Genomic DNA, 17,865 nt, shown 5'->3' with positions numbered 1-17,865 from the left:
ACCAGATGGAGGATTTCTGTCTCTCTTTTTCTGTCACTCTGCCTTTCAAATAAATAAATTTAAATATTAAAAAAAAAAACTTGTCTGGGTTGCACATTGGCCTCTTGTCAGTTTTTAAAAATATTTATTTATTTGATTGGGGCCGGCACTGTAGCACAGTGGGTTAATCCTCCGCTTGTGGTGCCAGCATCCCATATGGGCGCTGGTTCTAGTCTCGGCTGCTCCTCTTCCTATCCAGCTCTCTGCTATGGCCTGGGAAAGCAGTAGAGGATGGCCCAAGTCCTTGGACCCCTGCACCCATGAGGCAGACCCGGAAAAAGCTCCTACCTCCTGGCTTTGGATCGGCGTAGCTCCGGCCGTTGCAGCCATTTGGGGAGTAAACCAGCGGACAGAAGACCTTTCTCTCTGTCTCTCCCTCTCACTGTATGTAACTCTCTCAAATAAATAAGTAAAATATTTAAAAATATATTTATCTATTTGAAAGGCAGACTTATGGTGGGACATGGGGAGAAAAAGAGAGAAAGATCTTCCATCCACTGGTTCATTCCCCAAATGGCCTCAATTGGTGGCACTGGGCCAGGCCAAAGCCAGGAGGCTGGAACTCCATCTGAAGCTCCCATATTGGTGGCAGCGGCCCACGCACTCGGCCATCTTCTGTAGCTTTCCCAGGTGCGTCAGCAGGGAGCTGGGTCGGAAGTGGAACAGCAACAGCACTGGCATCTGAGGCAGCAGGTTAACCCACTATGCCACAAGGCCAGCCCTCCTCTTGTTAACTGCTATTTGCAAAGGAACCAAAGAATCTGAGCTCAGGTAACAATACCATGTGACCTTATTCTGTGAAAATTAAAAATAACCATGTTCTGAGTTAGAGAAACTGCCTGCTTAGTTGAGGATAAAACATTTCTAAGAGCTGCTCAGCAGCAAGCTGGGTAGTTAACAGAAGATCAACAGACTATTCAACTGAAGCTGGACCACGTGATTTATGGAGGGTCTGTTCTACGTGATTCTTCAACTCCATTTTGAAGCGAGGCATAAGGAATGAAAAGTACACCAGGGCCAAAGACAGGAAAACTAGAGATCAGCTCTACCTGCGGGGATGCTTTGCTTCTTAGTGTGCACAACAGGAGATCATGGGAGGCAAGGAGCCTGGCGTTATGAGGAGGGCAAAATTAAAGTCTGGGGCACTGGGGGAAGAAGAAAGACGTATGTGAGGGAGAGACCCAGTCTGAGAAAGACACAAACAAAAAGAAAGCAGGAACACATAATATCAAAAAGGGAGGATCTGGAGTGAGCAATTACAATTTTGGGAAGAAGGACTGAGAATCAAGGACAGAGTGTCTAAGGGCAGCAACAGCAAAGGAGTCGATAGGCATGGTTTTATAAAATGCACACAAAGACACCTGGCCTCTAAGGGTCTTGAACCTGCACTGTGGAGGAGAAGGACCAACTACTGAGCCAAATCTTCCTTCTCTTGCACTACAGATCAGTGTCTCATGAACTTTTAAAATTACAACCATGGTAAGAAATACATTTGCACACACACACAAAACAGAAGTTTCACAAAACAACAACCACTCTTCCCACTTATGATAAAGCATAAGACAAAGTTAAAATATTACCATTATTTAAATACTTTGAAATTTCTAATAAATAATACAAAAATTAAGATTAGGAAAGATTCAACTTAATGAAATAGGTAATCTTTCCTGTTCATAAATTAATTCCAGTCTGGAAAGCACAGGACAATACTATGTACCCATGAGATTCATTACGGGTCTGTTTTATTCTTTTGCTTTTAATTGGGCCAGGTTGGAAAATGCTAGCTGAAACAGTAAGTCGCTATGAATGGCAAAAATGGCAATACACTTTTTCTAATTAACAACGTAAGTTCTTTACTCAATATAAAATGATAAGCAACGGCATTTAATCATTCTTCAGAGTAAATGAAGAACTAAGTTGCAAGAACTCATTCATTTGTTTGGAGTACATATTTAATTCAATAAATGTGATGGAGTGGGGAGGTAAGTGGGTCTTTTAGCCAAAAGATTTTTTAAAATGTTTCCAACTTTTCTTCAGGTTTGTGACATGGAAACAAAATGTAGCAATATTTCTATTTATTCAAATATTTATACAGAGAGAGAAGCAGAGGCAGAGAGAAAGAGAGAGAGAGAGAGAGAGAGAGAGAGAGGTCTTCCATCCCCTGGTTCACTCCCCAATTGGCCACAACGGCTGGAGCTGTACAGATCCAAAGCCAGGAGCCAGGAACCTCCTCCCGGTCTCACACACAGGTTCAGGGGCCCAAGGTATTGAATTGGGCCATCTTCCACTGCTTTCCCAGGCCACAGCAGAGAGATGGACCAGAGATGGAGCACCACGGACTTTACGGGCTATGCCACAGCACCGGCCCCTCAAATTTTCTTTACTTAGAAACACAATGGATTCATACAATCTGCTTAGCTCCTCATCTCTTAACAACTGTCAAACTTTGATATGATATGCCACAGTAAAGACGTACAATTTGCTCTAAGTAAACTCTACAATTTTAAAACATTGCTGCTCTGGGGCCAGTGCTGTGGTGTAGCGGGTAAAGTTGCCCCTGCAGTGCTGGCATCCCATGTGGACACTGGTTTGGGTCCTGGCTGCTCCGCTTCCAATCCAGCTCTCTGCTATGGCCTGGGAAAGCAGTAGAAGATGGCCCAAGTCCTTGGGCCCCTGCACCCACGTGGAAGACCCCTAAAGCAGTAATTTTTAAAGGCAAATTGGCTTAGTTTGATTTTAAAATTACAATGATTGTTAAACTGTTGAAAATACTACACTTCAAAAATGCATTTAAAGGTCACAAATAAAACCATTTTTACCAACAGCGGATAAAATTCCCCACACTTTGCTTGACCTTGAATTATATTAATATAAATTTACTGTGTAATGATAACCATTGCTTTACGGTCATGATCAAATTAACCATCACTCTAATTCACATAATTTTCTGTTGTGTTCCATATTATTCCTTACAGTTTAAACAGAGACCGAGGTAAAGAGGATTTTTAGTAAATACTCTTGCGGAGCAGGCTGTGTCATTTCCTCCCCAGCAGGCCCTATTACTAGAGTCTTAATAGATTCTTATTTAATCAGAATATCAAAGCATACAAATAAGCCTTTATATACAAAATTATACTTCAGATTGCTAAGTAACCAATTCAAACATATCCCACACAGCTGGAAGTGATTTGGTTGTTTGTTTTTTTTTTTTTTTAACTCCAACAGGAAAAAAGGAGAAAAGAAAAACAAATTCTTTTTTTTTTTTTTAAGATTTATTTTATTTATTTGAAAGATAGTTACAGAGAGAGGTAGAGACAGAGAGAGGTTTTCTATCTGTTGGTTCACACTGCAAATGACAGCAATGGTCAGAGCTGAGCTGATCTGAAGCCACGAGCTAGGAGCTTATTCTGGGTCTCCCATGTGGGTACAAGGGCCCAAGGAGTTGGACCATCCTCCGCTGCTTTCCTAGGTGCATTAACAGGGAGCTGGATCAGAAGTGGAGCAGCTGGAACTCGAACCAGAACCCATATGGGATGCTGGCGCTGCAGGCCAGGAATTTAACCAGCTGTGCCATGGTGCCTGCCCCAAAACAAATCCCTTTAAAGTGGCAGCAAGCAAAACACACACACAGTTTCATTAATCTGCCCTAAATTTTAACATTCTCACAGATTAAAACCACAAATATATCATTTCTATGCATAGAAACTTGGAAGGAAAAAGTAACAACGATGGGTCTTCATGTCCTCTGCTGTAAACATTCATCACTGCATGAAAACCATGGGAGTGGCCAGCGCTGTGGCTCAGCAGGTTAAGCCACCGTCTGCAGTGCCAGCATCCCAGGTGAGTGCCAGTTTGAGTCCTGGCTCCTCCACTTTCGATTCAGCTCCCTGCTAATGCACCTAGGAAAGCAGTGGATGATGGCCCACGTGCTTGGGCCCCTGCACCCACATGGGAGACCCAGAAGTTCCTGGCTCCTGGTTTCAGCCTGGGCCATCCCAGCTGTTGCAGTCATTTGGGGAGAGTATCAGCAGATGGAAGATCTCTCTCTCTGTATCTCCCTCTCTCTCTTTCTCTCTGCATTTCCAACTTTCAAATAAATAAATAAAGCTTTAAAAAAAATGGGAATCAGTTATCTGAAAAAAAAAGCACATAAATAAAACCTTTACATAATATCACTGGATTGTTATTGTCTGAACTAAATGTTTAAAAATTCTATTTTCAGGCTGTAATTAGGAATCTAACATTTGGAGAGGAAAAGAATTTTGAATTTTCTGGGTGAAAATAGAGTGAACACCTTGATAGCAAGATGTGAAAAAAATTTAGTCCTTTTCAATTTCTTTTTCTTATCTCACCATCATCTACTTAACTGTTCACTCTTACAACTCACTGTAATGCCTATGTAGTGAAAACAAAACAAAACAAAAACTTCATTTTCTTTTTCCACAGGATAAAAATTATTTATTCACATCAGAGAAGGAAAAGATCAAAGATGCCATCCTGTCCAATCCTATGGGAACCAGTCCAGGATACTCCTTCAAGCTTATGCCTTTTACTCCACCAAGGTTTCAAGGCCCCCACTTCATTGAGGCAAACAGATCACTGATTCACTGATTCAGTAAGCAGTACTGAATACTGAAAAATATTTTCAAACATACTGACATTAATCTATTTCTTGGTATCTTCGGTTCCAAATCAGTAAAGGGAATAGTTGTGTATATGAGAAATAAGATGAATGGGAATTTTTCAGATTTTTTTAATGTACTAAAATTTGGAAATAAGAGGTATAACACTTTGAAAAAGCATGATTTTTTTCTTCTCAACTTATAAATCCAAGTTATTTCAAAGAGTATCTCTTAGGATAAGGGAGAGCAGACAATGGCCTGGCTGGAGGCCAAATATGACCCAATGCCTAGTTTTGAAAAGCCTCTGAGTGGTTTCTATATTTTTAAATGGTTAAGGGGGAGAATCAAAGTATAATATTTTGTGATGTGAACATTATATAAAATTCAAATGTTAGTGTCCATAAATAAAGCTTTATTGGAACACAGCCCATGCTTATCATTCATTTAAGTCAGGGGTGGGGAACTGTTTTTCTGCCAAGGGCCATTTGGATATTTATAACATCTTTCATAGGCCATACAAATCCATCAACTTAAAAATTAGCATGCTACACATTAACTGAATTTCCAGTCCCCCCTGTGGTTGCCTTGTCAGGGACAGACTAAATGACTGTGAGGGTTTTATTTGGCCTATGGGCTGGGCATTCCCCAGTCCTAATTTAAGCATTATCCATGGCTGCTTTTTTGGCAGAATTTGGCCATCGTGACACTGTATGGTCCACAAAGTCTAAAATATTTACTATCTAGCCCTTTACAAAGAAAATGTGCTTGTTTAGCATAGTGGTTAAGACACCTATGATCCATATCAGAGTAGCTGGGTTCAGGTTCACATTGAGGCTCGGATTCCAGTTCTAGTGTCCTGCTAATGCACATCCGGGGAGGCAGCAGATAATGCCTCAAGCTCGTGGGGCCCTCCACCCACATGGGAGACTAGGATTGAATTCTAGGCTCCAGCTGGGGCCTGGCCCAGCCTAGGCTGTTGTGGCCATTTGGGGAATGAACCAGTTGATGGAAGAATTCTTTGTGTCTCTGCCTTTCAAAAAAGAAAAGAAAAGAAAAAAGTTTAAGTTTGCCTAGCATCCCTTAGAAGACCACTTACTCTAATGATGCTGCAAATTAGGAAGACAGTTTTGAATTATCTGTTTTGAGAATTCTTTTTATCCAGTAGTGGAAAACTTTTTTTTAATAAATTGACTTATTTGAGAGACAGAGATATAGATATCTAGCCAAAGAGAGCTCCCATCTGCTGATTCATTTCTCAAAAGCCCAAAATGGTCAGGACTGGGCCAAGCCAAAAATGAAAGCCAAGAATTCAATCCAGGTCTTCCACGTGGGTGACAGGGACTCAGTTACCTGAGACATCACCTGCTGCCTCCCAGGACAGGCACTGGCAGGAAGCTGGAATCAGGAGCCAGTACTAGATATCAAACCCAGGTACTCAAATGTGGGAAGTTGGGACTGGCGCTGTGGTGCAGCAGGTTAATGCCCTGGCCTGAAAAACCAGCATCCCACATGGGTGTTGGTTTGAGACCGGCTGCTCCACTTCCAATCCAGCTCTCTGCCATGGCCTGGAAAAGCAGTAGAAGATGGCCCAAGTCCTTGGGCCCCTGCACCCACGTGGGAGACCCAGAAGAAGCTCCTGGCTCCTGGCTTCCGATCGGCGCAGCTCTGGCCGTTGCAGCCAACTGGGGAGTGAACCAGCAGATGGACGATCTCTCTCTGCATAACTCTTTCAAATAAATAAATAAATAAATAAATTTTTTTTTAAATGTGGGAAGTTAGCATCTTTGTTTTTAAGATTCATTTGAAAGGCAGAGCATCAGTAAAAGAGAGAGACAAATATTTCTCCATCCACTGGTCCATTCCCCAAATGGCCACAACAAAGCCAGGGCTGGACCAGGCTGAAACTAAGAGACAGGAACTCTATTCATGTCTCCCACATAGGTGACAGGGTCTAGGCACTTGATCTTCCCTGGGGCATCAGCAGGAAACTGTACAGGAAGTAGAGCAGCAGGATTCCAACCGGTGCTCTGATATGGGATACCAGCATGGTAAACTGTGGCTTAACCCGCTGCAACACAATAGCTGCCCCCCCCTCGCAACCCCTGCCAGCAACATAGGCATCTTAACTGCTAAGTCAAACAGCTGCTCCAAATCTCATTCTTTAAAGAGAAATATGAGTTTTGGAAATGGCTAAGATATTTAGAGCCAAAACTATATAAAACTGGTATCATGATGAATCAACCAGCAGACATCTATTGATAATCTAAATTTATGGAAGATAATTTTTAACTTTTTTAAAAAAGCTTTATTTGAAAGATGAAATAACCAGGGGGTGGAGATGGGGACAGAGAGAGAGACAGAGAGATCTTTCATCTGCTGGTTCATTTCCCAAATAGCTGCAGCAGGGACTTGGTCAGGCAAAAGCCAGGAGTTCCTTCCCAGTCTCCCATGTGGATGCAGGTACCCAAGCACTTGGGCCACCATCTGCAGCCTTCACGCGTGCATTAGCAGGAAGCTGGCTCAGAAGTGGAACAGCCAGGACTCAAACAGATATTCTGATATGGGATGCTGGCACCACAAGTGGCAGGTTAACCCACTGTACCACAACGCCATTCCTCATTCTTTTTGTTTGTTTTTTTAAGTTCTATCTCTGATTTCTAGGAGCTAACAATCTAGTGGATCAGTTACATGCTTTCATAGCCTTGAGTCAAGGTAAATGGGATACAGATGCCATGCAAATAGAAAGCATAGAAGAGAAAAGAAAAACTGTATAATAAAGCTAGAGATCTACTTTCTCATGGGGCTGTGAATTTTCTATGAAAGAGGAACTTCAGGGGTGGATGTTCGGCCTAGCAATCAAGAAACCAGGGTAAGATGCCTGCATCCCATACTGGAATCCTGGGTCTGACACCTGGCTCTAGCTCCTGACTTCTGCTTCCTCCTGATGCACACCCTGGGAGATGGCAGTAATGGCTCAAGTGATTAGGTACTGCCACCTACATGGGAGACCCCCAGTGAGTTCTCAGCTCCCAGCAACAGGTGTTGTGAGCATTTGGGGAGTAAACCAGAGAAGGTAAGCTCTCTGTCTCTTTCCATCTCTGCCTCTCAAATTAAAAAAAAAAAAAAAGAAAAGAAAAGAAAAGAAAGGAAAAAGAAAAGAAAAAGAAAAACAGGGCCAGATTCCCATATGGGTGCCAGTTCAAGTTCCAGTTGCTCCACTCTAGTCCAGCTCCCTGTTAATGTGTCTGCAAAAGCAGCAGAAGATGACCCAAGTGCTTGGGTTCTTGCACCCACTTGGGAGACCTGGAAGAAGCTCCTGACTCCTGGCTTCAGCCTGTCCTGGTCTTGGCCATTTGGGGAGTGAACCAGCAGACGGAAGACCTCTCTCTCTGTCTCCTCTCTCTCTCTCTCTCTCTCTAACTTTGCCTTTCAAATAAATAAAATACATACTTTTTTAAAAATAAAAAATAAGGGGCCGGCACTGTAGTGCAGTAGGTTAATCCTCCGCCTGCGGCACCGGCATTCCATATAGGTGCCAGTTCTAGTTAGTCCTGGTTGCTCCTCTTCCAATCCAGCTCTCTGCTATGGCCTGCGAAAGCAGTAGAGGATGGCCCAAGTCATTGGACCCCTGCACCCACATGGGAGACTGGGAAAAGGCACCTGGCTCCTGACTTTGGATAGGCCCAGCTCCGGCCATTGCAGCCATTTGGGGAGTGAACCAATGGATGGAAGACCTTTCTCTTTGTCTCTCCCTCTCATTGCCTGTAACTCTACTTCTCAAATAAATAAATAAAATCTTTAAAATAAAAAATAAAATAAAATAAATTTTTTTTGACAGGCAGAGTGGACAGTGAGAGAGAGAGACAGAGAGAAAGGTCTTCCTTTTGCCGTTGGTTCACCCTCCAATGGCCGCCGCGGCCGGCGCGCTGCGGCCGGCGCACCGCACTGATCCGATGGCAGGAGCCAGGAGCCAGGTGCTTTTCCTGGTCTCCCATGGGGTGCAGGGCCCAAGCACCTGGGCCATCCTCCACTGCACTCCCTGGCCACAGCAGAGGGCTGGCCTGGAAGAGGGGCAACCGGGACAGAATCCGGCGCCCCGACCGGGACTAGAACCCGGTGTGCCGGCGCCGCTTCCAATGGATGGAAGACCTTTCTCTTTGTCTCTCCCTCTCATTGTCTGTAACTCTACTTCTCAAATAAATAAATAAAATCTTTAAAATAAAAAATAAAATAAAATCTTTTAATAAGATTAAAAAAAAAAAAGAGGAACTCCAGTAGTACTTCAGGCAATAGGTTTTTTTGTTTATTTGTTTGTTTTTGTTTTGTTTTTTTGACAGGCAGAGTGGACAGTGAGAGAGAGAGACAGAGAGAAAGGTCTTCCTTTTGCCGTTGGTTCACCCTCCAATGGTTGCTGCGGCCGGAGCACCACGCTGATCCGAAGCCAGGAACCAGGTGCTTCTCCTGGTCTCCCATGCAGGTGCAGGGCCCAAGGACTTGGGCCATCCTCCACTGCCCTCCCGGGCCACAGCAGAGAGCTGGACTGGAAGAGGAGCAACCAGGACTAGAACCAGCACTTATATGGAATGCCGGCGCTGCAGGAGGAGGATTAACCTAACGCACCACTGCGCTGGCCCCTTCTGTTCACTTTCAAAGCCAACTTTTTAGTCCTATCAACTTCATATTATCATTATCTGTCCTCTCCTCCCCACCCACATGACTGCCTTCCTATTCCAAGTCCTTTTCTTATCTAGACTATTTCAACAGCCCCTAAATTGTCTCCCAATCTCTTGCCTTTCTCCATCCAACCCAGTTTACACACCAAACCTTCCCCATATTATCTTTCCTAATTACTTAAAATCTTTCCCTGGCCTTCCATTGTCTTTAGGATCAAGTCCAAAGTTCTTAGCAGGATACAACAGTCCTTCACCACTTGGCACCAGAAGACTTTTTTTTCTCATTTTCTGAATCAAAACTTTTTAATTACCTAAATCTGTATGTTATCTTAACATATCTTGCACTTAGAAGTATTAAAAATGTATTTAACAACATATTATATAGTGAAATATTTTACCAAACTGGATTAATCGCTGGTTTTATCACTCCAAATTAGGGGAACTAAAACCACACACTTACCTAGCAATTTCAGTGATCCTCATGTGATCAGGAGCCAAGCTCTGAATTTTCTATTTCCAGCTTATTTCCAGGCACCTTCTCCTTTAGTCTAATCACCATCTCCATAACATGCCATGACTTTTAGCAACAACAGACTACAACACATTCCTCAAACATACCATATACTTTCACCTATATCCCCGGTTTGCATTCATGTCTTGTTTCCCTGGCCAAATCAGAAACTCCTCTTCATCTTTCAAAACCAAATTCAAATACGGTGTGTTCTCTCTAATCCTCCTTCTTCCCACATGTAGAATTATTCTGCTTCATCCGTGTTCTCATTAAACTAGCTATCCCCCTGCGATGGCTCTTACCACACTGAAACTGTAGGAATTTACTTATGTATCTGGCTGCAACTATCTTGAAGACAGAGACACATTTTCTTTCCTCCAGCACTTAATGTATTGTCTAAAAACGTGTATTTTTTTTTAAATATTTAAAAACTTATGGGGCTGGCACTGTGGCGTAGTGGGGAAAGCCAATGCCCTGCAGTGCCAGCATCCCATGTGGGTACCAGTTTGAGTCCTGGATGCTCCACTTCTGATCCAGCTCTATGCTATGGCCTGGGAAAGCAGTAGAAGATGGCCCACATCCTTGGGCCCCTGCACCTGCATGGGAGACCAGGAGGCTCCTGGCTTCGGATCGGGCAGCTCCAGCCATTACAGCCTTCTGGGGAGTCAACCGGTGGATGGAGGACCTCTCTTTCTCTCTCTACCTCCGCCTCTCTGTAACTCTGCCTTTCAAATAAATAAATAAATCCTTAAAAAAAAAAAAAAAAACTCTTACTGAAAAATAAGCATCTCTTATGGCACTAAGATAATGCCAAAACTGTAGTCTGTAGTTACAGAGTCACCAAGAGCTTGGAAACAAAAAGAATCCCATGTTATTCACCAGCAGAAAAAAACATGTTCATACGTACAAAGTATAATTAAATCGTAGCTTGTACATGTCTTCATCTATATCTTACAATACCAGTTTCTTTCTTACATTCTTCTTGAAAAAGTTCTTCATAGAACTCTCTTTCAAGTGTCGCATGTCATGTGTATCTCACTGGCACAATTTGAAACTCATTTTGCACAGAGGTTAAGATCAGAGTCCTTGGAGCCTGACTGATCTGAATCTTTCCTCTGCTACCAAGCTGCCAGATCACAGGCAAGTTATTCAACTCTCCATGCTCTCCATGTGATCTTAATAACAACATAGAGGCCGGCGCCGCAGCTCACTAGGCTAATCCTCCGCTTTGCGGCGCCGGCACACGGGGTTCTAGTCCCGGTCGGGGCGCCGGATTTTTCCCGGTTGCCCCTCTTCCAGGCCAGCTCTCTGCTGTGGCCAGGGAGTGCAGTGGAGGATGGCCCAAGTGCTTGGGCCCTACACCCGCATGGGAGACCAGGAGAAACACCTAGCTCCTGCCTTCGGATCAGCGTGGTGCGCTGGCCGCAGTGCGCCAGCCGTGGCGGCCATTGGAGGGTGAACCAACGGCAAAAGGAAGACCTTTCTCTCTGTCTCTCTCTCTCACTATCCACTCTGTCTGTCAAAAAATAAAAAAAAAAATTAATACATGCAGTGCATTTAGAACACTGCGTGGTTCGGAGCAGGCCCTAGTCAATGCTATGATGATCACCAGCTTTTTTAACAAATTTACATGAGATATTCAACACTTTATAATATTTACTTTTCATGTTATCTGAAAGGCAGAGAGAGAGAGAGAGAGAGAGAGAGAAGGAGCAAGCAAAAAAAGAGACATTCCATTCACTAGTTCACTCCCCCAAATGTCCACAAGAACCAAGGCCGAGCCAGGACAAAGCCAGGAGCCCAGAACTCAATCCAGATCTTCTTTGTGGGTGGCAGGGTCCCATGCACTTGAGTCATCTTCTGCTGCCTCCCAGGGTGTGTATTACCAGGAAGCTGGGATTGGAAGCAGAGCTGGGACTCAAACCCAAGCACTTCGATGTGAGATGTAGTCATCACAAACAGTAACTTAACCACTGGCCATACAGTTGCCCCATCATCAGCTTTTAAGATCACTTTTTTTAAATTTATTTTAGTTCACTTGCTACAGTCTAATTGTCCAGATGGATAAAATTATACGTTGCTCATATGTGAATAGAATGTAAGCGCTAAGACTGTGCCTTGGGATACAACAGGTGTTTGATAAATATCGTGACTATAAGGCTTCAGATTTCCATGATCAGCAAGTTACAAATCATAGCATATTTTACATAGAAAATACATGCTTAAAACTGGTGTTTTAAAGAACTTTCAAAACACCTATTTTCCACTGAATTGTAGAAAACATGTTAAAAAAATTTAAGTGTCACATAAGCTATATTCACTTGTAACTTTCCTTCTACTACTCAATTTAATTTGATCTTGATATCTAATGGTCTAAAATTCTTGCTTGCAATATAAGACTCACTATGGACCATTTAAAAGTAATATATGGGGCTGGCACTGTGGCGCAGCGGGTTAACACCCTACCCTGAAGCACCGGCATCCCATATGGGTGCAGGTTCGAGACCCGGCTGCTCCACTTCGGATCCAGCTCTCTGCTATGGCCTGGGATAGCAGTAGAAGATGGCCCACATCCTTGAGCCCCTGCACCCATGTGGGAAACCTGGAGGAGGCTCACGGCTCCTGGCTTCGTATCAGCACAGCTCCAGCCGTTGCAGCCAACTGGGGAGTGAACCATCGGATAGAAGACCTCTCTCTCTCTCTTTCTGTCTCTCCTCTCTCTGTGTAACTCTGAATTTCAAATAAATAAATAAATAAATCTTTAAACAAACAAACAAAAAAGTAATATATAGGGTGGGGCTGTTGCTGTGGTATAACAGGCAAAGCTGCTGCCTGCAGTGCCGGCATCCCATATGGGCGCCGGTTCTAGTACCATCTGCTCCACTTCTGATCCAGCTCTCTACTATGGCCTAGGAAAGCAGTCAAAGATGGCCCAATTCCTTGGGCCCCTGCACCTCCGTGGGAGACCCAGAAGAAGCTCCAGGCTCCTGGCTTCAGATCAGCGCAGCTATGGCCATTGCGGCCAATTGAGGAGTTAACCAGTGGATGGAAGACCTCCCTCTCTCTCTACCTCTGCCTCTCTGTAATTCTGCCTTTCAAATAAATAAACAAATAAATCATTTAAAAAAAAAAGTAATATAGGGTGGGAATTTGAGATGCCAGATGGAAAACTTGCACCCCATATCCTAGTACCCATTTGTTTCCCAGCTCCCAATTCCAGCTTCCTGCTACTGAGGACCCTGGGAAGTGGCAGGTGATGACTCACATAGTTGAGTCCTTGTCACCCAAGATGTGGATTGAGTCCCTGGCTCCTGGCTTTGGTCAGGCCCAGTTCTGGCTATTGTGGCTATTTGGGGTGTGAACCAGTGGATGGAAGCGTTGTCCTATTCTTTTTGCCCTTTGAATCATTTTTTATTAAACATGATTTCCAGCTTTAGAAAACTGCTTAATGTCAATCAAAAAATTAATATTCTTCTTTTATTTCTGTATTTAAAGAATGTATTGGGCTCTCCCCCCGACACATTTGTTAAAAATCAAACCTGAATACAATTACAAGTTTAATATGAAAAAAAAAGAATGTATTGCCAGTTCAACACACATATCTAAGATTAATGAAAAGTCAAGAACACAAAAAGACACAGTTCTTATATTTCCTGGTTTGTGCCTGGGAAACTGCTTCAGAACACATCTACAAGTATGCCCAGCAGAGGCCTGACGGTTACAAACTACTATTCGTGTTCTTATTTACCATGTTACCCCCCCTCCAACCTATCTCACACACACCCACAGAAAAAAAGGCAAATATCCATAATAAATCCTGTACAAAAAATACAGCTATGTGTTTCTACAGTAACTTGGAATGACCTAAATCTTCCTATTAGCAGTCTCTCAGTGTACAAACAAAAACATAAAGTCCTGATTTGAAAGTCAGCTTATTAAACCAGATATCTTACACTTATTTAGGTTGACCGATACCAAACTTGGTGGTAAATGATTCCACAACAATGTATATGAGCTATTCTAGAAAATGTCATCCATCAGTTAAAAACAGACCACAGTTCAAACGACGCTGATTGTGTGAGAAAAGAGCTGAAACAACTTATTTACATAGTAAACAGAAATTCAACACTTTATCTGAAACACTGCAGGTGAATCACCAGCTTCAGGTAAAGGCTTACAGAGCGCCTACTGCCTACTACGCGCCAGCCCGCCCCAGGTACACGGTCCAGTAACAATGCCTGACTAGCCCTGAACGCCGCGGCTCGGCTCTCGACCCGGGGGCGACCCACAGGCACGGGCTTCCCAGCTTTGCAGAACGCAAGCACGGGCCCGGAGGAGTTAATCTGACGAAGCTATCACATCTGGCAAGTGGCTCGCGGCCCAAGCCTCGGACTTGACTCATAATCTACTCATCTTCTGCCACACTAGTTACTCCGATATTCTTAGGTGTTTCCCCGTCAGATCGTTACCATTCGAATCCTCCTTGCCATCTTTCAGCACGGTGCTTGTCAGACTCTGTTAAGATCCGACACAAACAGATCCTAAGAGCCGTGTCGAAGTTCAAGCGCGCCGGCGAAAACGCCGTCCCTCTTCCCGGCTTCCCGGGAGCCTCAAGCCGCTGCGAGGGCCGGGCAGGAAACCCGCGGTCCGGCTCCACCACACCCCCCGCGCGGCCGAGCGCAGCACCACCCCAAGCCCGGCGTCGGCGGCGCGTCCCTGGGGCGCCGGAGGTGCGGAGCCAGCCCGCGCGCGGGCCCGACTCCCTCAGGGCCATCGGACGGCTCTCGGCAGCCCGGCGGCTCGCACCCGACGCCCATCGGCCACGCCAATAGCCCCAAGTGGCCGAAACTGCGGCCTCAGACCCCGCCCCGGGTCGCCTCGGTCCTACCTGCCAGAGGCTCGACGCTGCCTCCGCCGCGGGGCTGCGAGGCTCGCGTCCTCTCCGCCGAGGGGCCACCGTCCCGGCTCCCACTCGCTTCGGCTCCGATCCGCCCACGCAGGTCCGGCCGAAGTTCCCGCCCTGGCCCCACCCCTGCCCGTCGAGGACCACTTCTTATTGGCTCCTGTTCCCACCCGTCACGCTCGGCCCGCCCCGGGCACCGCCCGGGACCGTGGTGAGGGGGAACCTCCGGGTCCGGAGCCCGCGTCCCGGCCAGAACCTTGCCCAGGGCCTTGGTGGCCGCGACTCTGCCACCGTCGAGCGGCCGAAGCCTGGAGCCAAAGCTCCGCCGCCCACCCCGTGCCACCCGTCAAGGCAGGTCAGAGAGCGGCGGACTTGAGCTTTTACGTGGCGGTTGACCGTCCACGGCTACCCACGAAATAAAGCCAGCTTAATCAAGGACTGCAGATGGCACCTCAGTCGAGGAAACTACGGAACTGCGCCTGCCGCCGGGCCCAGCAGCCCTGCCGTCTGCAGTGGAACAGCAGCGCCGTTTCGCTGGGCGGTCCGCAGGAGCAGAAGTTCCTCGGGCCGTAGCACTACGGCTCCAGCGTGGAAACGCAGATGCTGATAACGCTGGGAGCACCCGAGGCTTGACAGGGTGCCCTGGGCACGCACTGCCCGCCGTGGCCGGCCGCGCGCTCCTGCTGAGGTGCGTGCGAGGCGCCCGGTTGCACCAAGGCTGCCCGAGAGGAGCCTGTTTCCCAGGCGTTCGCTCACCGCCCCGCCCACCTCACCGCACCCTCTGCGGCTGATGACCCAGCTCTTCCCACATTTGTTCGCACGGAGGCACCAAAATAGTAAGACTTCCAGAAAGAGAGGTGTTGGGTTACACATCGCACCCGCCTCTCACAGCCAACTTAACCGAAACACAAAAGGTAGCAAGCCGGTGCGAAGCCCGGAACTGCGGACAGACAGATTCACGCCCTAAGAGGGAGGGAGGGGGAGTAATGATAAAATGTAAGTGGAAATCCAAAACGGAAAAGAAACGTGAACATCGTCTGTATAAAATTTTGAGCTCTGATCTTAATGAACTCCTCCCTTCCAAAAAAGAATTCACGTTTGACATATTTAGAAAACTGCCTGGAGAGTCGTCTAAAATGAGACTTGGGGCTAAAACAGTGTCGCTTTGAAATTACTTTTTGAACTTTTCATTGAGGAAGATTGGGCGGCAGCCATGAGGCAGACTGAATTCCAAGTACCAAGTATGAAATCAAATCTCCCATGGATTGTATGCAAATTCATTGATTCTTTACCCCTTGGGCTGCCCTCTCCAACACAAGTTGGAGATTCAAATAATGATAGGCAATGGGCTGTTAAGACTGATAATCGAGTGTTTACTTGAACGATTTGTGTTATTTTGCTGAGAAGAAGGCCAAGGTAAAAATAAAATCAGTTTCTCTAAGGGACAAATACTCAGCGAACAAAACTTCAACTTCAGAAATCAGGAAGAGGATTCTTACCCCAGGACTAGTCCAAACACGATGTCAGGGCCACACCTACGCTTGTGGCTACCTGCACAGATGTGGAAACATGCAGGGATTTGCTTTTCTTTTTTTTTTTTTTCTTTATTTTTTCCACTTGAAATGTAACTTCCCGAGATGTTTCACAAAATTTGCTTTTTTTACATTTGTAGCCTCAAACTCAGTAACTTTGTAATGCAAACAACTTGAGGGTAGGAATGAAATTTTATTCTTTATATCTTTGATACCGGATGCTTTAGATGTTTCAATGATTGTTAAGTTCAATGAAATATCAGCCCAGCCACTAGGTGGCAACACAGTAGTATGTGTAGAAGTATAGTCTGGCTAACTGGAATTTCACCTTGAGTAACAGGCATGTTCTGAAAATTTACATGTATATCTTACTTTGCAAAATCATTTAATAGGTACCACTAGAGTTCACTATAACCTTATTGTCAATTAGATCCTTAGGGGTCAGCACTGTGGATTAAAGTCTCTGCCTGCAGCACCGGCATCCCATATGGGCGCTGGTTCAAGTACTGGCTGCTCCACTTCTGATCCAGCTTCCTGCTAATGTGCCTGGGAAAGCAGCAGAGAATAGCCCAAGTGGTTGGGCCCCTGTACCCACGTGGGAGACCCAGAAGAAGCTTCTGGCTCCTGGTTTGGGATTGGCTAAGCTTCTACAGTTGTGGCCATTTGGGGAGTGAACCAATGGATTGAAGACCTCTCTCTCTCTCTCTGTCTCTACCTCTCTCTGTAACTCTTTCAAATAAATAAAATAAATCTTTACCCAGGATAGGCAGGGCCTGTACTATGCCCCTCATAAGCAGGAAGCATCTATAGACGATATGATTTTATCCCTTCAACATCCCTTAAGATGAAAGGTATGGAGTCTCTGAGAGGGGAATGTTGTAGGCAGGCACATAGGATAAAATTGATCAGGTTTGTGAGCTGGAAGACCACGCCTTCACCACACCCCTGTGTGTACTTGGCCATACCTGTGTGTCCATGGGCCAATCAGACTAATTAACCGTTCTCCTTTGGAAGTGGATTAAAGGCGAGGGACACGGTGGGCCCAGCCTTTTGGCCCTTTTTTGGATTGTTTCCCTTTTGCCCTGGGCCTGCTTTCTGCCCCTGTGCCTTCGGGTGTGTGGCTTTCAGGCCACCTGCCTCATGCTTCCTGGCCTACATGCTCCTCCACGTGGCTGGCTCCTGGTACTTGGTACTTCTCCCACTGAATAAAAAAGTTTAAAAACTTAAAAAAAAAACTTTAAAAAGACTTAGATCCTTTAAGTTGATAATTCTTTTTTTATATAAATAACATTTTTTGAAGATTTATTTATTTATTTGAGAGGCAGAGTTATAGACAGTGAGAGGCGGAGACAGAGAGAGAGGTATTCCATCTGCTGGTTCACTCCCCAAATGGCCACAATAGCCAGAGCTCTGCCAATCTGAAGCCAGGAGCCAGGAGCTTCTTCCGGGTCTCCTAAGTGGGTAGGGGCCCAAGCACTTGGCCCATCTTCTACTGCTTTCCCAGGCCATAGTAGAGAGCTGGATCAGAAGAAAAGCAGCTGGACTCGAACCAGTGCCCATACAGGATATTAGCACTGTAGGTAGA

At 45.4% G+C, this 17,865-nt stretch overlaps 1 protein-coding gene across 7 annotated transcripts in view; it reads right to left on the bottom strand.

Annotated features, from left to right (window-relative positions):
- The window catches only part of DENND2C (DENN domain containing 2C), a 79,318-nt gene extending 63,787 nt beyond the window's left edge, over positions 1-15,531 (bottom strand). For 5 of the 7 annotated variants that reach the window (XR_016210716.1, XM_089300110.1, XM_089300112.1 and 2 more), the window contains exon 1: positions 14,734-15,531. The gene's annotated coding sequence lies outside the window, so the exon portion shown is untranslated. Of the gene's footprint in view, positions 1-14,314; positions 14,361-14,733 lie in introns of all 7 variants that reach the window. The other 2 variants (XM_089300108.1, XM_089300109.1) reach the window with 2 other exon arrangements.
- Positions 15,532-17,865: the final 2,334 nt, after the last annotated feature.

This window comes from Oryctolagus cuniculus, chromosome 7 (genome assembly GCF_051225735.1).
Source record: "Oryctolagus cuniculus isolate XC-2025 breed Fujian yellow rabbit chromosome 7, ASM5122573v1, whole genome shotgun sequence".
NCBI lineage: Eukaryota > Metazoa > Chordata > Mammalia > Lagomorpha > Leporidae > Oryctolagus > Oryctolagus cuniculus.
Note: the sequence above shows the minus strand (reverse complement) of the source record. Positions and strands in the feature narration are given on the sequence as shown.